The following is a 20,652-nucleotide window of genomic DNA, read 5'->3' as shown; positions in this document are numbered from 1 at the left end:
TTTCTCTTTTCTTCCTAACACAGCCTTGGTCTCTAAGACCTATCTCATATCCATCTTCTCCTTTCTCCATTAACCACTGCTTTGGACTACTTAAATATCCTGACTGGTCTCCTTGCCTTTAGTCTCACCAACCCTGAATAAATCCTTCACCATTATTCAAATATTCTCTAAAATATAATCATCTGAGTCCAACACTTACTACCTCATGCCTTATCACAGGAAACAACTCCTAAACAGTACACTTTGTTCTTTTCAGCACTTTTATATACATTTGATACTGATTTCAAAATCCTTGAGATAAGGTGGATTATCCTTCTCCCATTATGTTGATGAGGAAACTGAAGCAGAGAGAATAAACTGAACTATTAGAAATTCTTCTCATTGCTGGTAGCCACAGAGTCATGCTGATTGTTATTTTCTACATTAAGGGAAAATTAGTTAATATATATTGAGTAATTCACCAGGTGTCTTTACCTTACTCTGGGCTCATAATTCTAAGGGGTTTTTAAAATCCAGTTATAAGTGAGGAAATCAAAGGTTAAATTAACTTACCTTTAGTCCTATAAATAATAAAATCAGGATTTGAGAGGTCTATTTGACTATAAAATTCAAGTTCCTAGTCTCTTCTCCCTATCCCATCATGTTATCATTCATAAGGATTCAATCACAGTACATAAGGAATATCAGCTGTTAATATCAATTCATTATTACTAGAAAGCTAGCTTGAAGAAAGGACAGATCTGATTCACTCTTTTAGATCCTTACATGAGCAAGTTAAATTCAAGTCAGTTTTAGCCAATTAGCATTTAAAGAGTTTTTTTTTTTCTTCCCTAAAGAGTTTTTAAGCACTCACATCAAGTACTCAAGAGTTCCAATGTGTTTCCTTTGGAATATGTACACAACTACAGTGGCTTTACCCAGCAGGTCTTTGCACTGCTGTCTACTTTACTTTAAATGCGTCTTATTATGGATTGAACCATGTCTCCCCCCCCTCCCCAATATGTTGAAGTATTAACACCCAGTACCTGAAACTGTTACCTTATTTGGAAACAGGCTCTTTACAAAAGTTAAAATGAGGTAATTAGGGGGACGCCTGAGTGGCTCAGTCGGTTAAGCATCTGCCTTCAGCTCAGGTCTTGATCCTGAGTCTGGGGATCGAGCCCCGCAGTGGACTCAGCTTCTCCTCCCTCTGCCCCTGTCCCTAGCTTATTCTTTCTCTCTCTCTCTCAAATAAATAAAATCATTAAAAAAAATGAGTAATTACGATATCCTTACATAAAGGGGATATTTGAAGACAGGACAGACACACAGGGAGAACACCAAGTGAAGACTGGAGACCTACAGCCACAAGCCATGGCACTAACAGAAGCAAAGAGAACGGCATAGAATAGATCCTTCCCTCATAGGTTCCTTCCCTCAGAAGGAACCAACCCTGCCAAAAATTTGATTTTGGACTTGATTTAACTACACTAAATTTTAATGGACTCAACATTTCAACTAAAAGGCAGAATAGGAATAAAAAATTAGCCCAACTGTACGTTTTTTTAAAGAAATAAATAAGAGGACACAGGTATGTTAGAAGGTATACCATGCAAACAATAAAGATAGGTAGGCTGGAGTTCCCTATTTTTAATATCAGATAGACTTCAAGACAAAAATATTACTGGAGATACAGGGGTGTATAACAGTAAGAAACGTGTATGCACCTAATAACAATGCTTTAAAATACAAGCAGTAAACACTGATAGAATTAAGGAGAAAGATAACACACAATAATACTTGGAACTTTTAATATCCCTCTCAACAGCTGATAGAACTAGTCCCCAGCCCAAAGTCACTAACGACATAAAAGATCTGAACAATACTATCAACCACCTTGACCTGATATTTATAGTGTAGAATACACATTCTTTTTAAGTACAACACAGTATGCTCATCAAGACAGCTATGCTGGGCCATTAAGACAAACCTTAACAAATTTTAAAGGAATGAATGCACACAGAAAATGTTCTCTCTCTCTCACACACACACACAATTAGAAATCAATGAGTTATCAAGAAAACCCCAAATATTTGGAAATATCGAAATAATCCACATGTTGACTGAAGGAATCAAAAAGGAAACCGGAAAGTATTTTTAACTGAGTAATAATTAAAATATATTATTAACATTTGTGGGATGTTGCTAAAGCAGTGCTCAGGGTAAAATTTATAGTTTTCAATACACCTATTAGAAAAGAATGTCTAAAAATCAATGGCCTATAACACACTTACCATCTCCCACCCATCAGGATGGCTCTTATTAAATAAAACAAAAAACAATAAAACACACAAAAAATAGCAAGTGTTGGTGAGGATGTGGAAGAAAAAAATCCTTGTGCACTGTTGGTGGTAATATTAAGTGTAGGCATTGTGGAACACAGTATGGGGGTTTCTCAAAAACGTAAAAAATAGAATATCATATGATCCAGCAATTCTACTTCTGGGTATATACCCCAAAGAATTGAAAGCAGGCACATGAACATATATTTGTACACAAATATCCATAGGACCATTATTCACAATAGCCAAAAGGTAGAGATACTCCAAGTGTCCATCAACAGAAGATAAACAAAATGTGGTATACACATACAATGGAATATTATTTAGCTTTAAAAATGAAGGAAATTCTTGGGGCGCCTGGGTGGCTCAGTCGTTAAGCATCTGCCTTCAGCTCAGGTCATGATCCCAGGGTCCTGGGATGGAGCCCTGCATCAGGCTCCCTGCTCAGCGGGAAGCCTGCTTCTCCCTCTCCCACTCCTCCTGCTTGTGTTCCCTCTCTCGCTGTCTCTCTCTCTGTCAAAAAATAAAATCTTAAGGGGCGCCTGGGTGGCTCAGTCGTTAAGCGTCTGCCTTCGGCTCAGGTCATGATCCCAGGGTCCTGGGATGGAGCCCCGCATCGGGCTCCCTGCTCGGCGGGAAGCCTGCTTCTTCCTCTCCCACTCCCCCTGCTTGTGTTCCCTCTCTCGCTGTGTCTCTCTCTGTCAAATAAATAAATAAAAAATCTTTAAAAAAAAAAAAAATGAAGGAAATTCTGATATGCACTACAATATGGATAAATCCTGAGGACAACTATGCTAAATGAAATAAACCAGTCACAAAAGGACATTGTCTAGGGGCGCCTGGGTGGCTCAGTCGTTAAGCGTCTGCCTTCGGCTCAGGTCATGATCCCAGGGTCCTGGGATCGAGCCCCGCATCGGGCTCCCTGCTCGGCGGGAAGCCTGCTTCTCCCTCTCCCACTCCCCCTGCCTGTGTTCCCTCTCTCGCTGTGTCTCTCTCTGTCAAATAAATAAATAAAATCTTAAAAAAAAAAAAAAGGACATTGTCTAATACCAATATGAGGTTTCTGGAGTCAAATTCATAGAAAACAAAGTAGAAGGGTGCCTACTGGCTACCAGGGGCTTGGGAAGAGAGCAGAATGGGGAGTTATTGTTTAATGGGTATAGAGTTACAGTTTTGCAAGATGAAAAGAGTTCTAGAGATGAATGGCAGTGATGACTGCATAAGAGTGTGAATGTATTTTATGCCACTGAACTGTACACTTAAAAATAGTTAAGGTAGTAAGTTTTTAAAGGTGTATTTCACTATAATTAAAAAAAAAATCAATGGCCTAGGCTTCTACTCGAAGAAGCTAGAAAGAGTGCAAGGCATACTCAAAATAAATAGAAGGAAATAAAGCACAGACATAAAGTGAATAGGAAACAGACCACAGAACAAATTAAAGCCAAAACGGTCCTTTAAAGAGAATCTTTAGCTAGAATGCAAAATTGATAAACTTTCAAGGAAAATAAGAGGAGGAAAAAGAGGGTGGGAGGCAGCAAAAATAAAATCTGGAAAAAAGATATTCAGAAGGACCAGGATGGTAGAATGTTCCAGAAGCCAAGAGTGAAGAGTATTTCAAGGAATGGTTGTCAGTGTCAAATGCTGCTGATAGGTCAAATAAGATATAAACCAGTCTATTCGATTTAGCCACAAATTATGACCTTATAATAGCACATAGTAGAGTCAGACTGCAATAGACAAAGATAAAGAGTGTAGAGAAATGAGGAAGTGAAAACTGTAAGTAGAGACAATTCAATCTGAAGAAGTCTGTTTCTAAAGATAGAGCAAGGGAGTTAGCTGGAGGGAAATAAGGGCTCAAGGGAGGATACTGGTATTTTTATAGAATGGGAGAAACTAGAGAATGTTTTTCCCCCAGATATATTGTTTTTATTATAGCAAAATACAGTGAGAATGTTTTGACAGTGGTTGGAAAAGACTAAAAGAAGGAAAAGTTAAAGACAGAGGAAACAACGATAATAGACAGCACAAGGTCCCTGGATAGGGAGAAACTTCATTCAGTGCATGAGTAAAAAAATTAGCCTTAAACAGAAGGAGACCCAGTGATAGGCAAAAAGAGAAAAGGAAGGGTGCAGTTACAGTTAAGTTTATAGGTGGGTGGTGACAAGTAGTGAGAGTTCTTGCCTCATAGCTTTGGCTTTTATGTTATTTCTCTTTGAAACTACAGGTAGAGGTAGACTGCTGAGAAGAGAGGAGATAAAGTACAATTTTGAGGAAAATGAAACATGAGAAAAGTGTGGAGAAAAAAACCCCAGAAGGATGGCTAGGAGGTACTGAAGACCCAAATAAAATTGGGAGACAACAAATTTGTAGTGGCAATAATTATGGCTTTTGAGTTTCATCTCAATAAAGTGCCAAAAAATAATCAATGGCTTTGAACTAGTTTTTTTAGAAGAACAATAATCATTACTTAATACTTATATAGAGTACTCAATATATACCATTGTTCTAGGTACTTTTTACATATTAAATAATTTAATTTTCATACAATCTTGGGATATAGGTATCACTTGGTATCTTCATTTTACCAGTAAGGAAAACAAAGCACAAAGAAGTTAAGGGAACTGGCCCATGACCACACAACCAGTAAGTATTGAGTCGAGATCTGAACCCAGTCTGTGCTCTTAACACTATGCTGTAGTGGCTCTCAAAGTAAAGCTAAGTAAACCTAGTTGAAGGAAGTAGAAAGAAATGAGGGAGAAACCATAAAAAACAAAGAGGCAGTGATTCCTGTAAATAGAAATAATTCTCATACAGGTATGGTTTGTATAGTTTTATAAGGCATGTAAAAGGCATCAAAAATAAAAGCAACTGTGCTCATAGAGTAAAAGAAAGCCACAAAAAAGGAAATGAGCAGTGTTGGAAGATCCAAAGCAGAAAGGAGAGAAGCAAAGAGACAAAAAAAGGGGGGAAATAGAGGTAGTCAAAATGTAAAAAGGAGAAAAAGATAAAAGTGGAAGAAAGAAAATATACAACACACACCCCCCCCAGTAAACAACACAAGTAAAAAAGAAAAACGAAATGGAAGCGAGTCCTGAAAACTCTAACATTTTATTTTTGTTTAGACCAAAGATTTCTCAATTTTATCAAAGAGCACAAATACAATATTTAATAGAGACTAGTACTAAATATGCTTGCTAAGAGTAGGTGAGGCTCAGACACTTAGGTTAAGATCTGAATTAAGAGGAAATCATTTGAAAAAGAATTATCTAAAGCTGTTTCAGAAGTCAGAGGGGTAGAAGTTCCACAAAATCCTGATTCCAGAGATTCATAGTCTTGGATATATGCTATCCCAAGATATCCGTAGTTATGCCGAATGCATCAAAAACAATCAAAACCAAATGAATAGCAAATTCCCTCAACATACAGAAATACATACATTTTAACAGCTATAGGATAGCAATACAGAATACCGAAATTACAAACTGATTAGTTATAAAACATTTTTAAGTTTTTAGAGCTATACCAAAAAATTACTACAATAGAAGAACACTCAATGTGGAAACAAGGATGATACTGTTCTCCAAGAGTGAGACATTAATAAGTTTCATCCATCAATTTTCACTATTCTAAGACAGTTATCAATATGAAATACCATGATGATACAAGTCAAGTGACTTACTCCAGAATCAGTTATGTAAAAATGTGCTAGCTAAGGTCACCCTTGGCATTAATAATGTTAGTGAATTAATGTAATAAGTCAATATGCCCTTCAAGCAGGAGTATAATATAAAGCTAATGTACACAATCATTATTTTAGATCCTGTGACTAAGAATCTGGAGATTTCCAACTCATTGCCTAAAATAGGGTGACACATTTCCAATATAAAGAACAAAGAAAACTAATGTGGCTTTCAGTTTAACCAGGGGATAAACTTCCCCCAATCATTCTTAGGTACACGGAGAACTGTTTCGGTTGTCAATGTGAGGCATTTAAAGTAAAAACACCCCTTTATAAAGCTTATATGAAAAGTATGCTCATTAGTAGTCTACAAAATATCAGAACCACAGGGGGGGGAAGTATATATATACATTTGATATATATAATACTTATAAAGATATTAAAAATTATAGCTGGAAGGAGCCTAATTAATTAGGGACCCCCTAACTAATGAAGTAAACCCCTTTACAACAGTCTTTGACTCTTGACCATTTTCAGTGACAATTTTTATCCTTTACAGGGCTAGGAAGACTTACTAAAAATTTAAGACAATCATTGTGGGCATGGAGGATATAGCATGTTACTGGTTTTTATACAGCTATCAATAATGTTTTATAATAACAATATATTGTTAATGACTCCCTCTGACATTTTATTATGAAAAATCTCAGATGGAGCAAAATTTAAAGAATTTTACAGGTGAATACATGCATAACCATACCTAGACTCTATTGTTAACATTATTATACTTGTTTTATCACATATCTATCCATCCACCAATCCATCTTGATTTTTGATGCTTACTTATTTACTTATGTCAAGATTTATCCATTTATTGAGAGACCATGTAGGGGGCGGGGGGGGGAGGAGAGAGAGAGAGAGAGAATCCCAAGTACACTCTCTGCCAAGCACGGAGCCTGAAGTGGGGCTCAATTCCATGACCCCGAGATCATGACCCGAGGTGAAATCAAGAGCCTGACACTCAACCAAATGAGCCACCCAGGCGCCCTGATGCTCTACTATTTAAATGCCTATTAAAATGGTATCTAAATGCAGTTTCTGAAGCAAAGTCTAATATACTAAGGATGTGTAAGAGATATGACAAGCACTTGGGGCTGTTGGCATACGATCTTCAGTGTTGCTACAGGACAAACATCAGTCATGTACTTCCTTTAATTCATGGTCAATGAAATATATTTTTTATTACCCATTATATTTACTATGAGGTGTACCAAAGTAGTAAAATGCTAATTCTGAAGACAGACTTGAGTTTGACAGACTTGCAAAATAAGATATTAGCAGCAATATCAAAGAGTTAATGTGAAATTTAAATGAGATGCTGTAGGCAATGCTTAGTGTGCTAGCTTTTTGAAAGGGCTCAACAAATGTTAGCAATTATTGTTAGTGTATTTTCCCATTCGTTCTACCACAATTGGTTCTACCTGTTATGTGGTTATACATACTTATGCAATTGTTTGTGGCATTTTCCCCCTTACTTTATGTGTTCAAATACTACTAGGAAATCTATTTTACTGAGATTAAAGAAAGAATAAGTGAATGGGTACAAAGCACAGGCATTCTCCATTTTCCCACTCCACTCCCTGAAGGAAATATATGTTCATTCTGTTACCAAAAACAGTGACAGTATACACAGAGGAAAACACACTGGGCACATCTTTTGCTTTTTATAGCACCTGGGTGATAGGTGACTGAGATAAACTAATTGTGCTCTGCCCACTTTAGACAACTGCTGCTCCCTCCTAGACCCTCATCTGAACACATAATTATAATTTCTGTCAAATTTTGCCCAATCCAAACAAAACGTGCTGTTGTCACTGATCACATGTCCAAATGCCTTTTATATCTGCAGACAGCATATGTATGTCAGTTGTTTTTTTTTTAAAGATTGTATTTATTATTTGACAGAGAGAGACACAGCGAGAGAGGGAACACAAGCAGGGGGAGTGGGAGAGGGAGAAGCAGGCTTCCCAGGGAGCAGGGAGCCCGATGTGGGGCTCGATCCCATGACCCTGGGATCATGACCTGAGCTGATGGCAGACGCTTAACGACTGAGCCACCCAGGCGCCCCCTGTATGCCAGTTTTGTTTGTGGCATACAAGTAGATGGATTCATAGAACTTCCACCATCCACATACCTCTTTAAAGACTTGGCCAGAGGAATCAGAATCTAATTGCAAAATTTAAAAATTTAAAATTTAAAAATTTAAAATTTAAAATTACTCCTATATCACTTCAAGGAAGTAACATACTGCTAAGCCTTCTGCAGTCAAGACATATGAGAATATATTAGATACTAAAGGGTATACTTCATCTTAAAAATTAATTTGGGTGAGGCTTCTTTAACCATACTTTTAAAAATAATTTTGTCCTTTGAACCATGTATTAAACCATGTATTTGACATGTTCAAAAATAAAGATAACCCAAAAATAAATAAAATCAATGAACTGTATCAAATTGGTAGCTTAACTAAACAGAAAAGTATTTCAAGTGACTTCTGAACATCATTAAGTACTCTGATTATACACCTTTATATGATATATTCTAAGGACAAAAAAAAAAAAATGCAAAGAACTCCTAAACTTTACTGGGAAGTTTATTGATAGTAGAGTACTGTTACATTGATTTTGAAACGACTGTATGTATATAGAATAGGATTAATGTATGTTAATTTTATTAGGCACCAAGATTTTCATTTAAGAGACAAATGTAAAATCAAAGAAGTTAAGAAAAAGTCTGCTATGTTAAATTTGAATTGGATATATCACTATGAACTTATGATTCAACAAACAAGCAAAAAACCATTTTTTAGTTCTCTCCTCTGAAAGGGCCTCGAAGCAATGACACTCCAGCAGCAGTGAATATGTCAACATCCTGATCTTGGTTTCTATATACCATTTCTCATCAAAAAGAACTAAGACTCCTTAGATAAACAGCCCATTCCAGATCTAGAGCAAAGAAAGTAACAAGGTAAGCCTAGGGTATCTTGCGCCAGAAAGCACTCGAAGAATGCTCCAATGGCAAGCAGGAGTGTTTAAAAAAAAAAAAAAAGACACAGGAGCCAGGTTGAAAGGGTTCCTAATGGGACAATTTGATCAGAAAGAAAAATGACTGTAACAGTTATAAAAAAATGAATAAATAAAACTCATGAGTCCATAGTGTAGCCCGCAAAAAAAAAGAAAAAAAAATGCCACCCCTGGGGGTAACTATTTCTCCAACGCTTTCTCCGAATATTGATAATCAAAGGGGAGAAATGAAGTATTTACTCTGCGTTTTCAGGAGGAACTTTAGTTTACCCCTAGTTAATGAAGGAAATCTTTTTTACATTTTAATCTCCAGTAAAACTGATTTAATCAAGACTCACCAAGGAGTGTTAAAATCACTAAGCAAAAGGTAGCCAGAAACAGGATATTTGCTTGGTGTCAAAGTATTATCACAAACAACAAACCACATCCTTATAATAGATTTGGTAGTCACCACTTTAGTGGTCATTTGGCATCACTAAGAGTGTAGCAATCTGACATTACATACCAGTTTATGAAGCAGTATGAAGTACACAGTATCACCTGTCAAATATTCTTGCCAAAGGAAGTTTCACCTCAAGCTAATCAAGTTTTTCTTTAGACCTAACTTCCAGTAACAGAAAATTCAAGGGGGTAGGGGAATAAATTAAATGCCACTATGAGGAAACAGACAAGTCTAGAATGTGGGAGCATTCTATAAGACAACTGGTTTGGTCAATTAAGTGTCAGAAAAAAAGGAGATGGGTATTATTCTTTTTAAAAGGACTAAAGGCATAATCATCAAATACAATACATTAATCTTGGCTGAATACAGAAGGGGAAAAATTTCTCAAGGAGATTTTAGAACAAACAGGAAATTTCCATATGGATTGTTAATTTAGAAAGGTGTTGATAAGGATGTTGGGGATAAGTAGGAGAATGTCCTTTATTTTTAGGAAGTGCATGCAGAAATAGTTGAGGGTCCTGATGTTTGTAACTTTCAAATGGTTACACACACAGACACTGAAAGGGAGAAGTGAGGAGGGAACAATAAATGTTACTGAATCTACACAGTGGAGTATTCACTATTTCTTTCTCAATTTCGTAAGACAAATTTCTCATAATAAAGTTAAAATGTTTCTGTACTGAGAGGCAAAGTAGAAATATACCTACACTGGAATTATACCTGGGTACAATTTTCACTTCTAGCTGTGTGATTTGTCTCATCTACATAAAATTCAAGTAACAGTATCTAAGTCATTAGGTTGTTCTGAGGACTAAATAAGATCACTTATGTAAAATGCCTGTGTTGCACAAAATAAGTAAATCTGGTTTCCATAATTAATGAATGTTTTCATCCTAAAATACAAGACTACAGGAAAACATTCATTATTTTCACATTGCATGATAAGGAAACTACATTAGGCACAATTAAATATTATTAATCCACTGGCAGTCAATGTGAAGTAATGAGGGAAATGAAGATTTATATAATACCTTTTTTAATAGAATAATCCTAACTGAAAGCCTAGGCAAAAGGAAATCACAAAAATTTTACCTAGCCAAACTATTTGCTACCTATCAAATTGTTTAGTGTGCTTATGCTATTAGTCTGTATCCGAAAAAACCTGTAAGAAGTGGAAGAGAATTTTTTCCTGACCTCAACAGATTTAATCTAATTATATGTTGAAAAAACTTAAGTTTCTGTCTTCATTTCTATAAGTTCCAATAAAGTACACAATTACTAGTCTTTATTCTAAATTCTGGTTAAGATTCATAGAACTCACAAGGATGCGATTTCCTTTAATCAGTTCTAATGTACTTGTCATTTCACTGGCAGGTAACCCCTTTTTCTGGCTAGGCCAGCAGAAAATGACTAGATGCAGAGCGATCCTCAGGTAGGGAAGAAAAAGAGGTGTTTGTTATTTAAGAGTGCCATCCTTTTCTTTCCAGTACCAGAGAAAAAGCAGCAGGGGAGAGGGGGGAAAACAGGTCTCGGGCTCGACCAGGTGAGAGGAGGTAACACCTCTGCATTCTTTGGGTTAGGGTGTTTGGCAAATGGGCATGCAAATGATGGGGAGCACCCTGGACGATCGGGGTGATTTCTCCTAACTGGGGGGCCCAAGGCTAGTCTCCTCCCTGAAGGATTAAATACCATTGAGGGGACCCTATGGGGTGTCTCCCTGAGCGGATGGGGTGACAAGACCAGGCTTTCCTTTCCGTCCAGCGCCCAGATGGGGGACGTGTGGTGTCAGCCCCTCGGCGGGCGCAACCCGAGGGCACTGGCGGCGAGGAGTGGCTGGTCATTGCCCCCACTGGGGCCAGGCGGCCCGCTCGCCCTCCCCTCCCCATTACCTGAGGGCGGCGGTGCCGGGGCCCGGAGGCCTGGTGCTCCTCCTCCTCCTCCCCGCCAGGCTGAGGCGGCGAGGTGGCGGTGGCTGTGGCGGCGGCGGCGGCGGCGGCGGCGGCGACAGCCCGGGGGGAGGGGGCGGAGCGCGCGGCTCGCTGCCTCTCTCCTCCCCCGGGAGGCTGAGGGGACCCTATCTCGGGCCGCCGCGCCTAGGCCCGTGGACAGCCTGTGGCTGGGGCATGGCGGCACAACCAGCAGCGTGCCTGCGAGGTGGGAGAGTGCGAAGCGGCGGGAGGGAAGCACCCGCGGCGCTCGCAGGGGCCTGAGGGGAGGAGCGAGGGGGCCCGGGGAGCCGCGCGCGGGCGGCCGTTGGGGGCGGTTGGCCGAGGGCAGGCGGCGGTTTGGGGAGCGCGGCGACGGCTCGCGTTTTCTCGATGGGGCGGGGTGGGGAAGGGGAAGGGGACTTAGGGGAGGGGAGGGGGAGGTTGGGAGGGAGCCGCCGCCGCGCGCGTGCGGGCCGGCGCCGCGGCCGTTGCCGCTCCGCTCACTCCAGCCTGTTTGGGGGCACTTTGTTTGTGTCCCACAATGCTCTGCGCGGGCGGCCGGGCTGGGGAAGGGGAGGGAAGGTGGGCGGGGCACAACGAGCTCGGGGGCGGGGCGCCAGCGGGGTGGGGGGTGGGGAAAACGCAGTTAATGCGCAAGCGCAGAAGGGGCCGCTCCCGGTCCTTGGGACTTGAACTGTGGGTGGTTGGGTCTCCTTACGCACCCGTCAGTTTTGACACCGTCTGTGCGTGTTTGTGTATGTGCACACGTGCGGATTTACATTCACATGCGGCAAAAGTACTGCCCAATTTGGCCTTCCTCTAGCCGTCTTCTCAGCCAGCTCCCCACTTAAACTGACAGAAGCATTTCTGGGCATGGTTCACGCTTATTGCATTTTTTTCTCTTTGAACTGAAAACGAAAGAAACTCCTCGTTTCTCGAGTGGTTTGTGTTAGCCGGGCCGAAACCGGAACACCCAGCCCCTTTCTGTCGGTAAGGGAGGTGAGCCAGTAGTCCGCCCATTTTTCACACTGGGAAACTGAGGCCTGCGAAGACATGTGGCCAAACACGTGAGGGATGCGGTCGCTTTCTTTGCAGACAACCGGCCCTCGGCCGGTATCCCCGATTTTGAACCGCCTTTAGAACTGGCATTCTTTCAATGCCCTAAGATTGTTCTAGCCCTGAGCGATCTGGCAGGAAGTGCGGTTCTGAAATGACTGGAGAAATCAGCACCCAAATCTATCTCATTTCCCCAACACGGGGGCACCTAGATCTGTTCCAAAAAAATATGCCTATTCTTTCCACAACCTCGAATCTCATTTTATTACACCATCACTTTCCTGGGCCTTACCGCGGGGGGGGGATTGTGCGGGGCACCGCGAAGTGACCGGTACTGCCTGGGGGATTTTAGAGTTCTTGGTCAACTGCAGAATCTCGTAATATGTTAAAACATCCAGAACCCTAATCCTTCTTTTCCCCAGGCCTGGCGGGACTGAGACCCGGCGGTGGGAGGGGCGCTCACCGCAGGCGGAAGGGCGCCCCAGGTGCGTGGAGGCGGACTGGGGTGCGGGCCTGGAGGCCCAGAGCATCTCCGGCTGTCTGCTTTGAGTACTCTGTTTTCCCACGCCTCCAGCTTTTAAACTGAAAGACTTCTCTCCAAAGGGCTTTTTGTGCAAGGTGAGTTGACATCCTGCTTCAAGTGGAGTGGATTTTTTCTCTGAAACACTTAGCAATATCTAACATTAACCCCTTCCCTAATCCCTTTGATGAGCAGCCAAGCATCCTGGCACCCTAATTCTAATAACTGAACTCGGCTTTAGAAATAAAGGCAATAAAAACAACGTCTAATTTTATAGTCCTTTGCAGTTCCAACAAATTCTCAAGTATGTAAAATGTTTAATCCTCATGGCAACTATACTGGATAGGTTGTACTGTTACTCCCATCATGATTTTTATTATTCCCATTTCAGAGATGGGGAGAGTCAGAAAGATGTGAATTAGGCCCAGAAAGTGTGTGCCGAGATTTGCAGAAGGGGAAGAAGAAGAAGGCGGAACGCACCCTAACCTGAGGAGAGGGATGGTGGCGGCAGGGCGAGAGGCTGCGGAAGGAGCAGGGTCTTGAACCCCTGGTTTGGTGTGTGTTAGACTGTGAGCACGACATAAAAACTGGAGGAGAATCAGGGTGGGAATCAAGTAGTCAAACAAATCCCATCTACCTCTCTTAGGGCATGTGGTAAGACAGTTAATAGAAGACATTAGGTAAATCTTTACTGTTTCTTAAGGGACCCAGGTAGCAGCTCTTTCGGAGGTTAGACACACACAAAAGTCTTTCCTTGTTCTTTGTTATTCTCGCCTCTCCTTTTCCCTCCCTTTTGTGCTTTTCAATTTTACCTTTAAAAACTCTATCGTCCTGTCACCCCATCTTCACCCCAGGCCTGGAGGATCAGTTAACCAACAAATGGCTGGCTATTGGGCCCTAAGGGCACAGTGCTGGAGACTTGGAGAGGGTGTGAGAAAAAAATACAGAGATTAATTTTGTAGGAGCCCTCTCTGTGTTTTGGCTTTGGGCAGGGTCAGTTTCTGTGGCTACTGCAGCCTCCCACCTTTTTCTTCTGGGGCGAGAAGAGACTTGCCTTTGGGTTGGTGGAGTAAGTAAGCCTTTCTTTGGCACTAGGTTAAATAATACTGCTGTGGGATTTTATGAAACCAGAATCCTCCACACAGGTGAAACAAACAAATGGAGACCTCCCAAGGAACTTTAATTATTAACCTGGTGTAGATGGTTCTGAGGAATTCAGGTTCCAGCAAATAGCTCATTTCAGCCATGAGGTGTTTTGGGGACCAGATTCTGGCACAAATGGCAGTTTCTTGTAGTAGGCCCTTAGAACCGAATGGAAATTTAGTTGTTCAGTCCACAACTCCTTTTAGAGCAAAAGTGCTTTCTACTCGACAGAAAGATCTCTAGTCTGACTTGAATAATCTCAGGGGAGGAGAGCTCATTACTGCACAAATCATCCTTGCTCTCTTATTAGATCATCCCAACTATATTAAAAATAACTAATCTTGCCCCCATTCCAAAATTTGCACCTCTTCTCCTATTTCCATTTCACTGCCCACTCAGTTGAGCAACTCATCTCAGCTATGTCACTGTATTACATCTCAGTTCTAATCTGTCAACAAGTCTTGAATTTGTCCAATCCTGTTGCCACCATCTTAATCTAAGATATCAATAGTTCATGCCTGGAGAATTATAATATCACTGTTCTGGTTTCCCAAATACACTCTTTTCTTTCCTGCATTCTCTACATAGTAGCCAGAGTGATAATGCATAGTGATCATATTGTACAGCAATTGGATTCCTATTGTTCTTAGGATAAAGTCCCAAACCTGTAGCATGGCTTTTACAACACTATGCAATCCGGGTTCTTTCAAGATCTTCAGCTTCATCTGTCATTATATTCTGTCAAGGAACATGCCAGTCACAGAATTTTTTTTCACATCTCCTAAAATGCCACACTCTTTCCGCCAATGCACACATTCTTCCCTCTGTGTAGAAATACTTTATTCCTTAGCTAATTCCCATCAATATTCAGATCTCATTTATATATGAACTTTACTGAGATGTAATTCACATGCCATACAATTCACCCATTTAAAGTGTATAATTCAACACTAATCCCAGAGCCTAGTACAATGTCTAGCACATAATAGGTATTTGATACACATTTAATGGACAAATGAATCAATAATGAAATAAATGAATGTGAAGGCCAATTTTATCAGCCAGTAGAACAGCAGCTTCCCAAGACCTGTGATGTCAGGGGAAAAGCTTGCCCTTCAATAAACATCCCCATTCCTCCATAAAAATACCAGAATACCCAAGATCAGAGTTCATCTTTTTGATTTTTCAAGATTCTTCAGGTCTTTAAGATGCAACTATTGAAATACAACTCATCTTCAGAAGGGTAATTGGTGTTTTAATTTTTTTTTTTAATTCAAGGAAGTAGGTAGTGATTTAATCTCAGTGATTTAATCTTAATCCTTATGTCTGCACTCAGTCCCACCTCCCCACCAGATACAATTTTTTCCGTTTCACGTGATTCACAGCCAAACTTCTCAAAATTATTATCTACACTCAACTGTTCTTCATTTTTGAACCTTCTTCATTACTTCTCAACCCCTCTAATTTGATTTTCCCTTTCGTCCACTAATAGCTCCTTAAAGTCACCAGTTATTTTGATGTTGCTAATCCAAAGGGTATTTTTCACCATCATTTTACTGGTTGGAGCAGCATATGGTCTATTTTTTTTTTAAAGATTTTATGTATTTATTTGACAGAGAGAGAGACAGGAGAGAGGGAACACAAGTAGGGGGAATGGGAGAGGGAGAAGCAGACTTCCCGCTGAGCATGGAGCCCGATGTGGGGCTCAATCCCAGGACCCTGGGATCAGGACCTGAGCTGAAGGCAGCCGCTTAACCGACTGAGCTACCCAGGCGCCCCAGCATTTGGTCTTGTTGAACACTCTTTCCAACTTGAAGCACTCTCTTCCTTGTTTTCACTGATATTCTCAGTGTGTGTCCAAGGTTGAGAACTATCTTCCTAGGCCAGTGGTTCTCAAAATATGGTACTCAGGCCTACATACAGCATCAGCATCACCTGTCAAACTGTTAGAAATGCAGATTCTTAAATCATACCTAGACCTATGAATCAGAAGCTCTGGGGTTAGGGCCCAGCGATCTGTGTTTTGTATTTTGGATCTATGTTCAAGTCTGGGAACCAATGGCCAGGCAATCCCATCCACTCACATAAACTCTGAACTACTGATTCTTAAATGTATACCACTAGCCCAGATCTTTCTACCCAGTTCCCAATCTGCCTATCTAACTGCTTACTAGTTCTACTTTGCTTGGTTTAATCAGACATCTCAGAGTCAATATGTTCAAAATAGATTAATGGCCTTTTGTAAACATAGTTCTTGCTCATTGTTTTCTAAGGCACTGAAGGGTACCACTTCAGATCTAGACTCAAAAATCAGAAACCCAGCATCATCCCTGACACCTCCATCATACTCATCCTTACCAAATATCCAATTTATTATTAATTTATATCAATTTTGCTTTCCAAATTAAAAAAAAATTTTTTTTTACTGTGGAGAATTTCACACATATAAAACATAGAAAGAAAAGTTAAAAAATATAAAAAATATATAAGTATGTACCTATCACCCAAGCCACCACATCCAGCCATGACCAATACTGCCTCATCCATATCCCCAGTCATTTTTCCCTCCCCATATTATTTTGAAGCAAATTGCTGTTATCATATGATTTTCTATGTAAATATTTTAGTCTATATCTCTAAAAGAGATAGTCTTAAAAAATGCCACAATGCTATTATCATAATTAAAAAATAGCAGTGATTTTGTAATATAAAATATTTACATTTCCAATAGACTCATAAATGCTACTGTATATATAGATTTACAATTTGCTTCAGAGTAGAACTATACTGATTTTGGTTGGTATATCTTTTTTTTTTTTTTAAAGATTTTATTTATTTATTTGACAGAGAGAGAGAGACATGAGAGAGGGAATACAAACGGGGGAGTGGGAAAGGGAGAAGCAGGCTTCCCACTGAGCAGGGAGCCTGATGCGGGGCTTGATCCCAGGACCCTGGGATCATGACCTGAGCTGAAGGCAGACGCTTAACCGACTGAGCCACCCAGGTGCCCCTGGTATATCTTTAAAATCCTCTGTATTTTTGTCTCTGTTCCCCAGTAATATTTTATTTTTATTTAAGGAACTAGGTTGTTTGCCCTGTAGTTTTGGCCACAATCTGAATTTTGTCAGTTGCATCCCCATGGTGTATTTTAACACGTTCCTTTGTCCTCTGTTTTTTTTTATAAATTGGTAGTAAGCTCTAGATGTTTTCTCAGATTCAAGTTTAATTTTTTTGGCAAGATATCTTCATAGGGGGCGGTATGTTTTTCCATTAGGAGACATACAATGTGTGCTTACTTCTCTTTTTCTAATGTAATCTCTTTTTTTGGTAACTGCTATTGAGTTATGCCTGGAGCAATTCATTCATTAGGAATTTTAAATGGTGATATAATTCCATCATTCTTCATGTATTAGTTGCAATATTTCTGCAGAGGGAAGCCACCCCTCTTCAATTATTTGATTACTTAGTGATTTAGTTTATATAAGAAAGCAGGATAAATACTTGCTTTTTTCCCTTTTACTAAATATCTCTTAATCCTGTCTACTTCTCTCATCTTCAACTATAACATCCTGATCAAAAATCCTTTTAACCTCACCTCTAAGATCTTGAATCTTTGTTATTCTACTCTTCTTACAAGATCCTGAATAATCTGGTCCTTGACTATTTCTCCAGTCTTATTTTATGCCTCTTTCCTTCTCCTTTTCTTACTATTCCAAGCCATACTGACCTGTTTTAATTTTTTAAATCTTCAGGGTCTTTCCCATTTCAGGACCTTTGCACATGACCCCTCTACCTGGAAAACTTTCTCCAACTTCCTCTTTCCGTACTAACTCCTACATTGCTTTCTTTTTTTTTTTTAAGATTTTATTTATTTATTTGAGACAGAGAGAATGAGAGACAGAGAGCATGAGAGGGAGGAGGGTCAGAGGGAGAAGCAGACTCCCTGCTGAGCAGGGAGCCCGATGCGGGACTCGATCCTGGGACTCCAGGATCATGACCTGAGCCGAAGGCAGTCGCTTAACCAACTGAGCCACCCAGGCGCCCTCTACATTGCTTTCTTAAGGAAGTTTAGACTGATATACCCATTATAACCTCTCATATCACCTTCTACTTATCCGTCATAGCACATCTCATAGTTTGTATTTATGTGACTATTTCTTTAATATTTGCCTCCCCCACTGAACTGTAAGTTCCATGAAGGCAAGGACCATGTCTCTTTGGGTACCGTATTTTTTCCCTAAACTTAACTTAATGCTTGGAATACAGTATGTGCACAAACAATAAAGGTTGAATTTAATAACATTGGATTGAAGTCAGACTTGGGAAAAATAAAATACTTTGTCTCTATTTGTAAAGACTAAATATACCTAACATTTACTGAGTGCAAAGTACTCTTCTAAGTTCTCCTAATATTCACCACAACCATATGAAGTGGACTTTATAATTATCTCTACTTGACAGATAAGGAAGCAGAAGAGAGGTTAAGCCATTTGCCCAAGCTCACATAGATTGTAAATGTCAGAGTCAGGGTTCAAATCTAAACAATCTTGCTCTAGAACCCTAGATTCAAGTTAAAATCCTAATATATTACAATCTGTAGGAAAGCACCACATGAATGTCTACATTAGAGAGGAATTGATCTCAATTTTTTTTGAATCCTAATTTCAAAAAACCAGTGAAGGGGCTTATTGGTTTAGCTCAGATCAGGTACTTATCCGTAAAGCAATCAACCTAGATCAAGGTGATGGGCACTATAAGACCATGTAGCTTTCATGCCAGATACGTGGATGCTGAGGAGCAGTTTCCAGGAGAATGGGACATGCCAGGCTGATAATCTCATAGTAGAGTACACACATATTTCTTCCTATATATCCAATTTCATAAATTCCCTTGTCCAACATAATGCAGTTGCATCACACAGAACAACCGATAGCTTGCCTCCTCAATGAGAAACATTCAAAGACATGATCAGCTATACATTTATCTCTGATTCCCAGAATCAACAGAATCAAGTCTGGATATGGTTGTACACAATTTTGCAATCTATGGGCTAATTGACAAACTTAATGACCCTCAAGAGAGTAGAGTCACAACCTTTGCAAAGGTTCTAAAGTCTGCTCCTGCCATGTGAGAAATTATCTTGGGGCACCAGTAGCGAGAAGTAAGGGGAAAGAGGTAAGGTAGATTAATATGCTTTGATACAGTTCAAGCAGAATGGAAGAACCATACTTCCTGAATATGGGTCATACAATGTTCATATTCCTTTTTTCCCCTCCTGTGTCAGCTTTCCTCACCTTTGGTGAGGTAATGTGGATCAGAATTGAGTTTGAGCAAGGGGTCCAACAGACTGAAGCTACGTGGAGCCAACATACACAATCGTCTATTAGAAAGATTGCAGGGTTAAGTATACCTACCTAATCAATAGCTGTGTTTCAGCAGCTAGCCTGATGATTAGCTATGGATTTGATTTACATTTCTAGAGCAGAGTACAAGTGGGGCAAGAATGGTATCATCTATGGATGGCTGATTTAAGACCTCATAAATGTTGAATACTTAATGTACCTTGTGTATATTTAGTGAATTGTGAATACTTGGTACATCTTGGTTCTTCCTTCACTTTCTAGTTCAGAACATGTGTGCTCTACTTACTTTTATATCTAACATACCCCACGTGCCATTTGCTTCTGTATTCAGTTTCATCTAGCCTCCTTATTTTTTGTTTTTCTTATTTTCTATAGCAAAATTTAAAAAAAAATTTAAGTTTTTACTTACTTATTATAAGTAACCTCTACACCCCAACATGGGGCTTGAACTCATGACTCTGAGATCAAGAGTCACATACTCTTCTGACTGAGCCAGTCAGGTGCCCCAAAAATTCTTAATAATACAACAAATGCATATTACAAATTTAAAAATCATGTATAGTTAAAATGACCTTTGAAGATCTCTTAAATCTCCATAAAGCAAAATGTGTTGTATTTTTGAGCCATATTGGAGGCTGACATGCTATCTCTCAATAAAGTCCAACACAGTGGATTTTTTCCTCCCATGTTGGAACAGATTGCTCATTCTTCTCCTGAGCACCAGAGGAAGTTGTTGGTTTCTATTTAGGGACTCTAGCCTTGCACTTAGACTGCTAGGTGGCCACACCGTGAGAGGCCCGAAACTGAGACCTCTGGAGGAATTGACACATTCATGTCTTCCATCTCCTGCTTACTTTGAGCAGTCATTTGCTGAGTGAAATGATCTGATGCTGCTTTCTCTCAAGCTCACTTGAATTCACATGAATTACGCATGTGTATGTTGTTCTAGAGTACAACAAATATAAAGTGATGAAAGACAAACAGGATTTCCATAACTTAAAAACCTTCTGAAAGAAGAAAAGAGAAATCAATGTATAGTGGTCATTGGTACAGATCTTATATCTTGCTGGATGAGATAAGGTAGATCATAGGACCAGCAGATTTCACAGGCATTCAT

At 39.9% G+C, this 20,652-nt stretch overlaps 1 protein-coding gene across 2 annotated transcripts in view; it reads right to left on the bottom strand.

The window, feature by feature from the left end:
* The window catches only part of ZBTB44 (zinc finger and BTB domain containing 44), a 61,680-nt gene extending 50,156 nt beyond the window's left edge, over window positions 1-11,524 (bottom strand). For both annotated transcript variants that reach the window (XM_021696286.2, XM_021696287.2), the window contains exon 1: window positions 11,415-11,524. The gene's annotated coding sequence lies outside the window, so the exon portion shown is untranslated. The remainder of the gene's footprint in view (window positions 1-11,414) is intronic.
* Window positions 11,525-20,652: the final 9,128 nt, after the last annotated feature.

Source organism: Neomonachus schauinslandi, chromosome 11 (assembly GCF_002201575.2).
Source record: "Neomonachus schauinslandi chromosome 11, ASM220157v2, whole genome shotgun sequence".
Classification (NCBI taxonomy): domain Eukaryota; kingdom Metazoa; phylum Chordata; class Mammalia; order Carnivora; family Phocidae; genus Neomonachus; species Neomonachus schauinslandi.
Note: the sequence above shows the minus strand (reverse complement) of the source record. Positions and strands in the feature narration are given on the sequence as shown.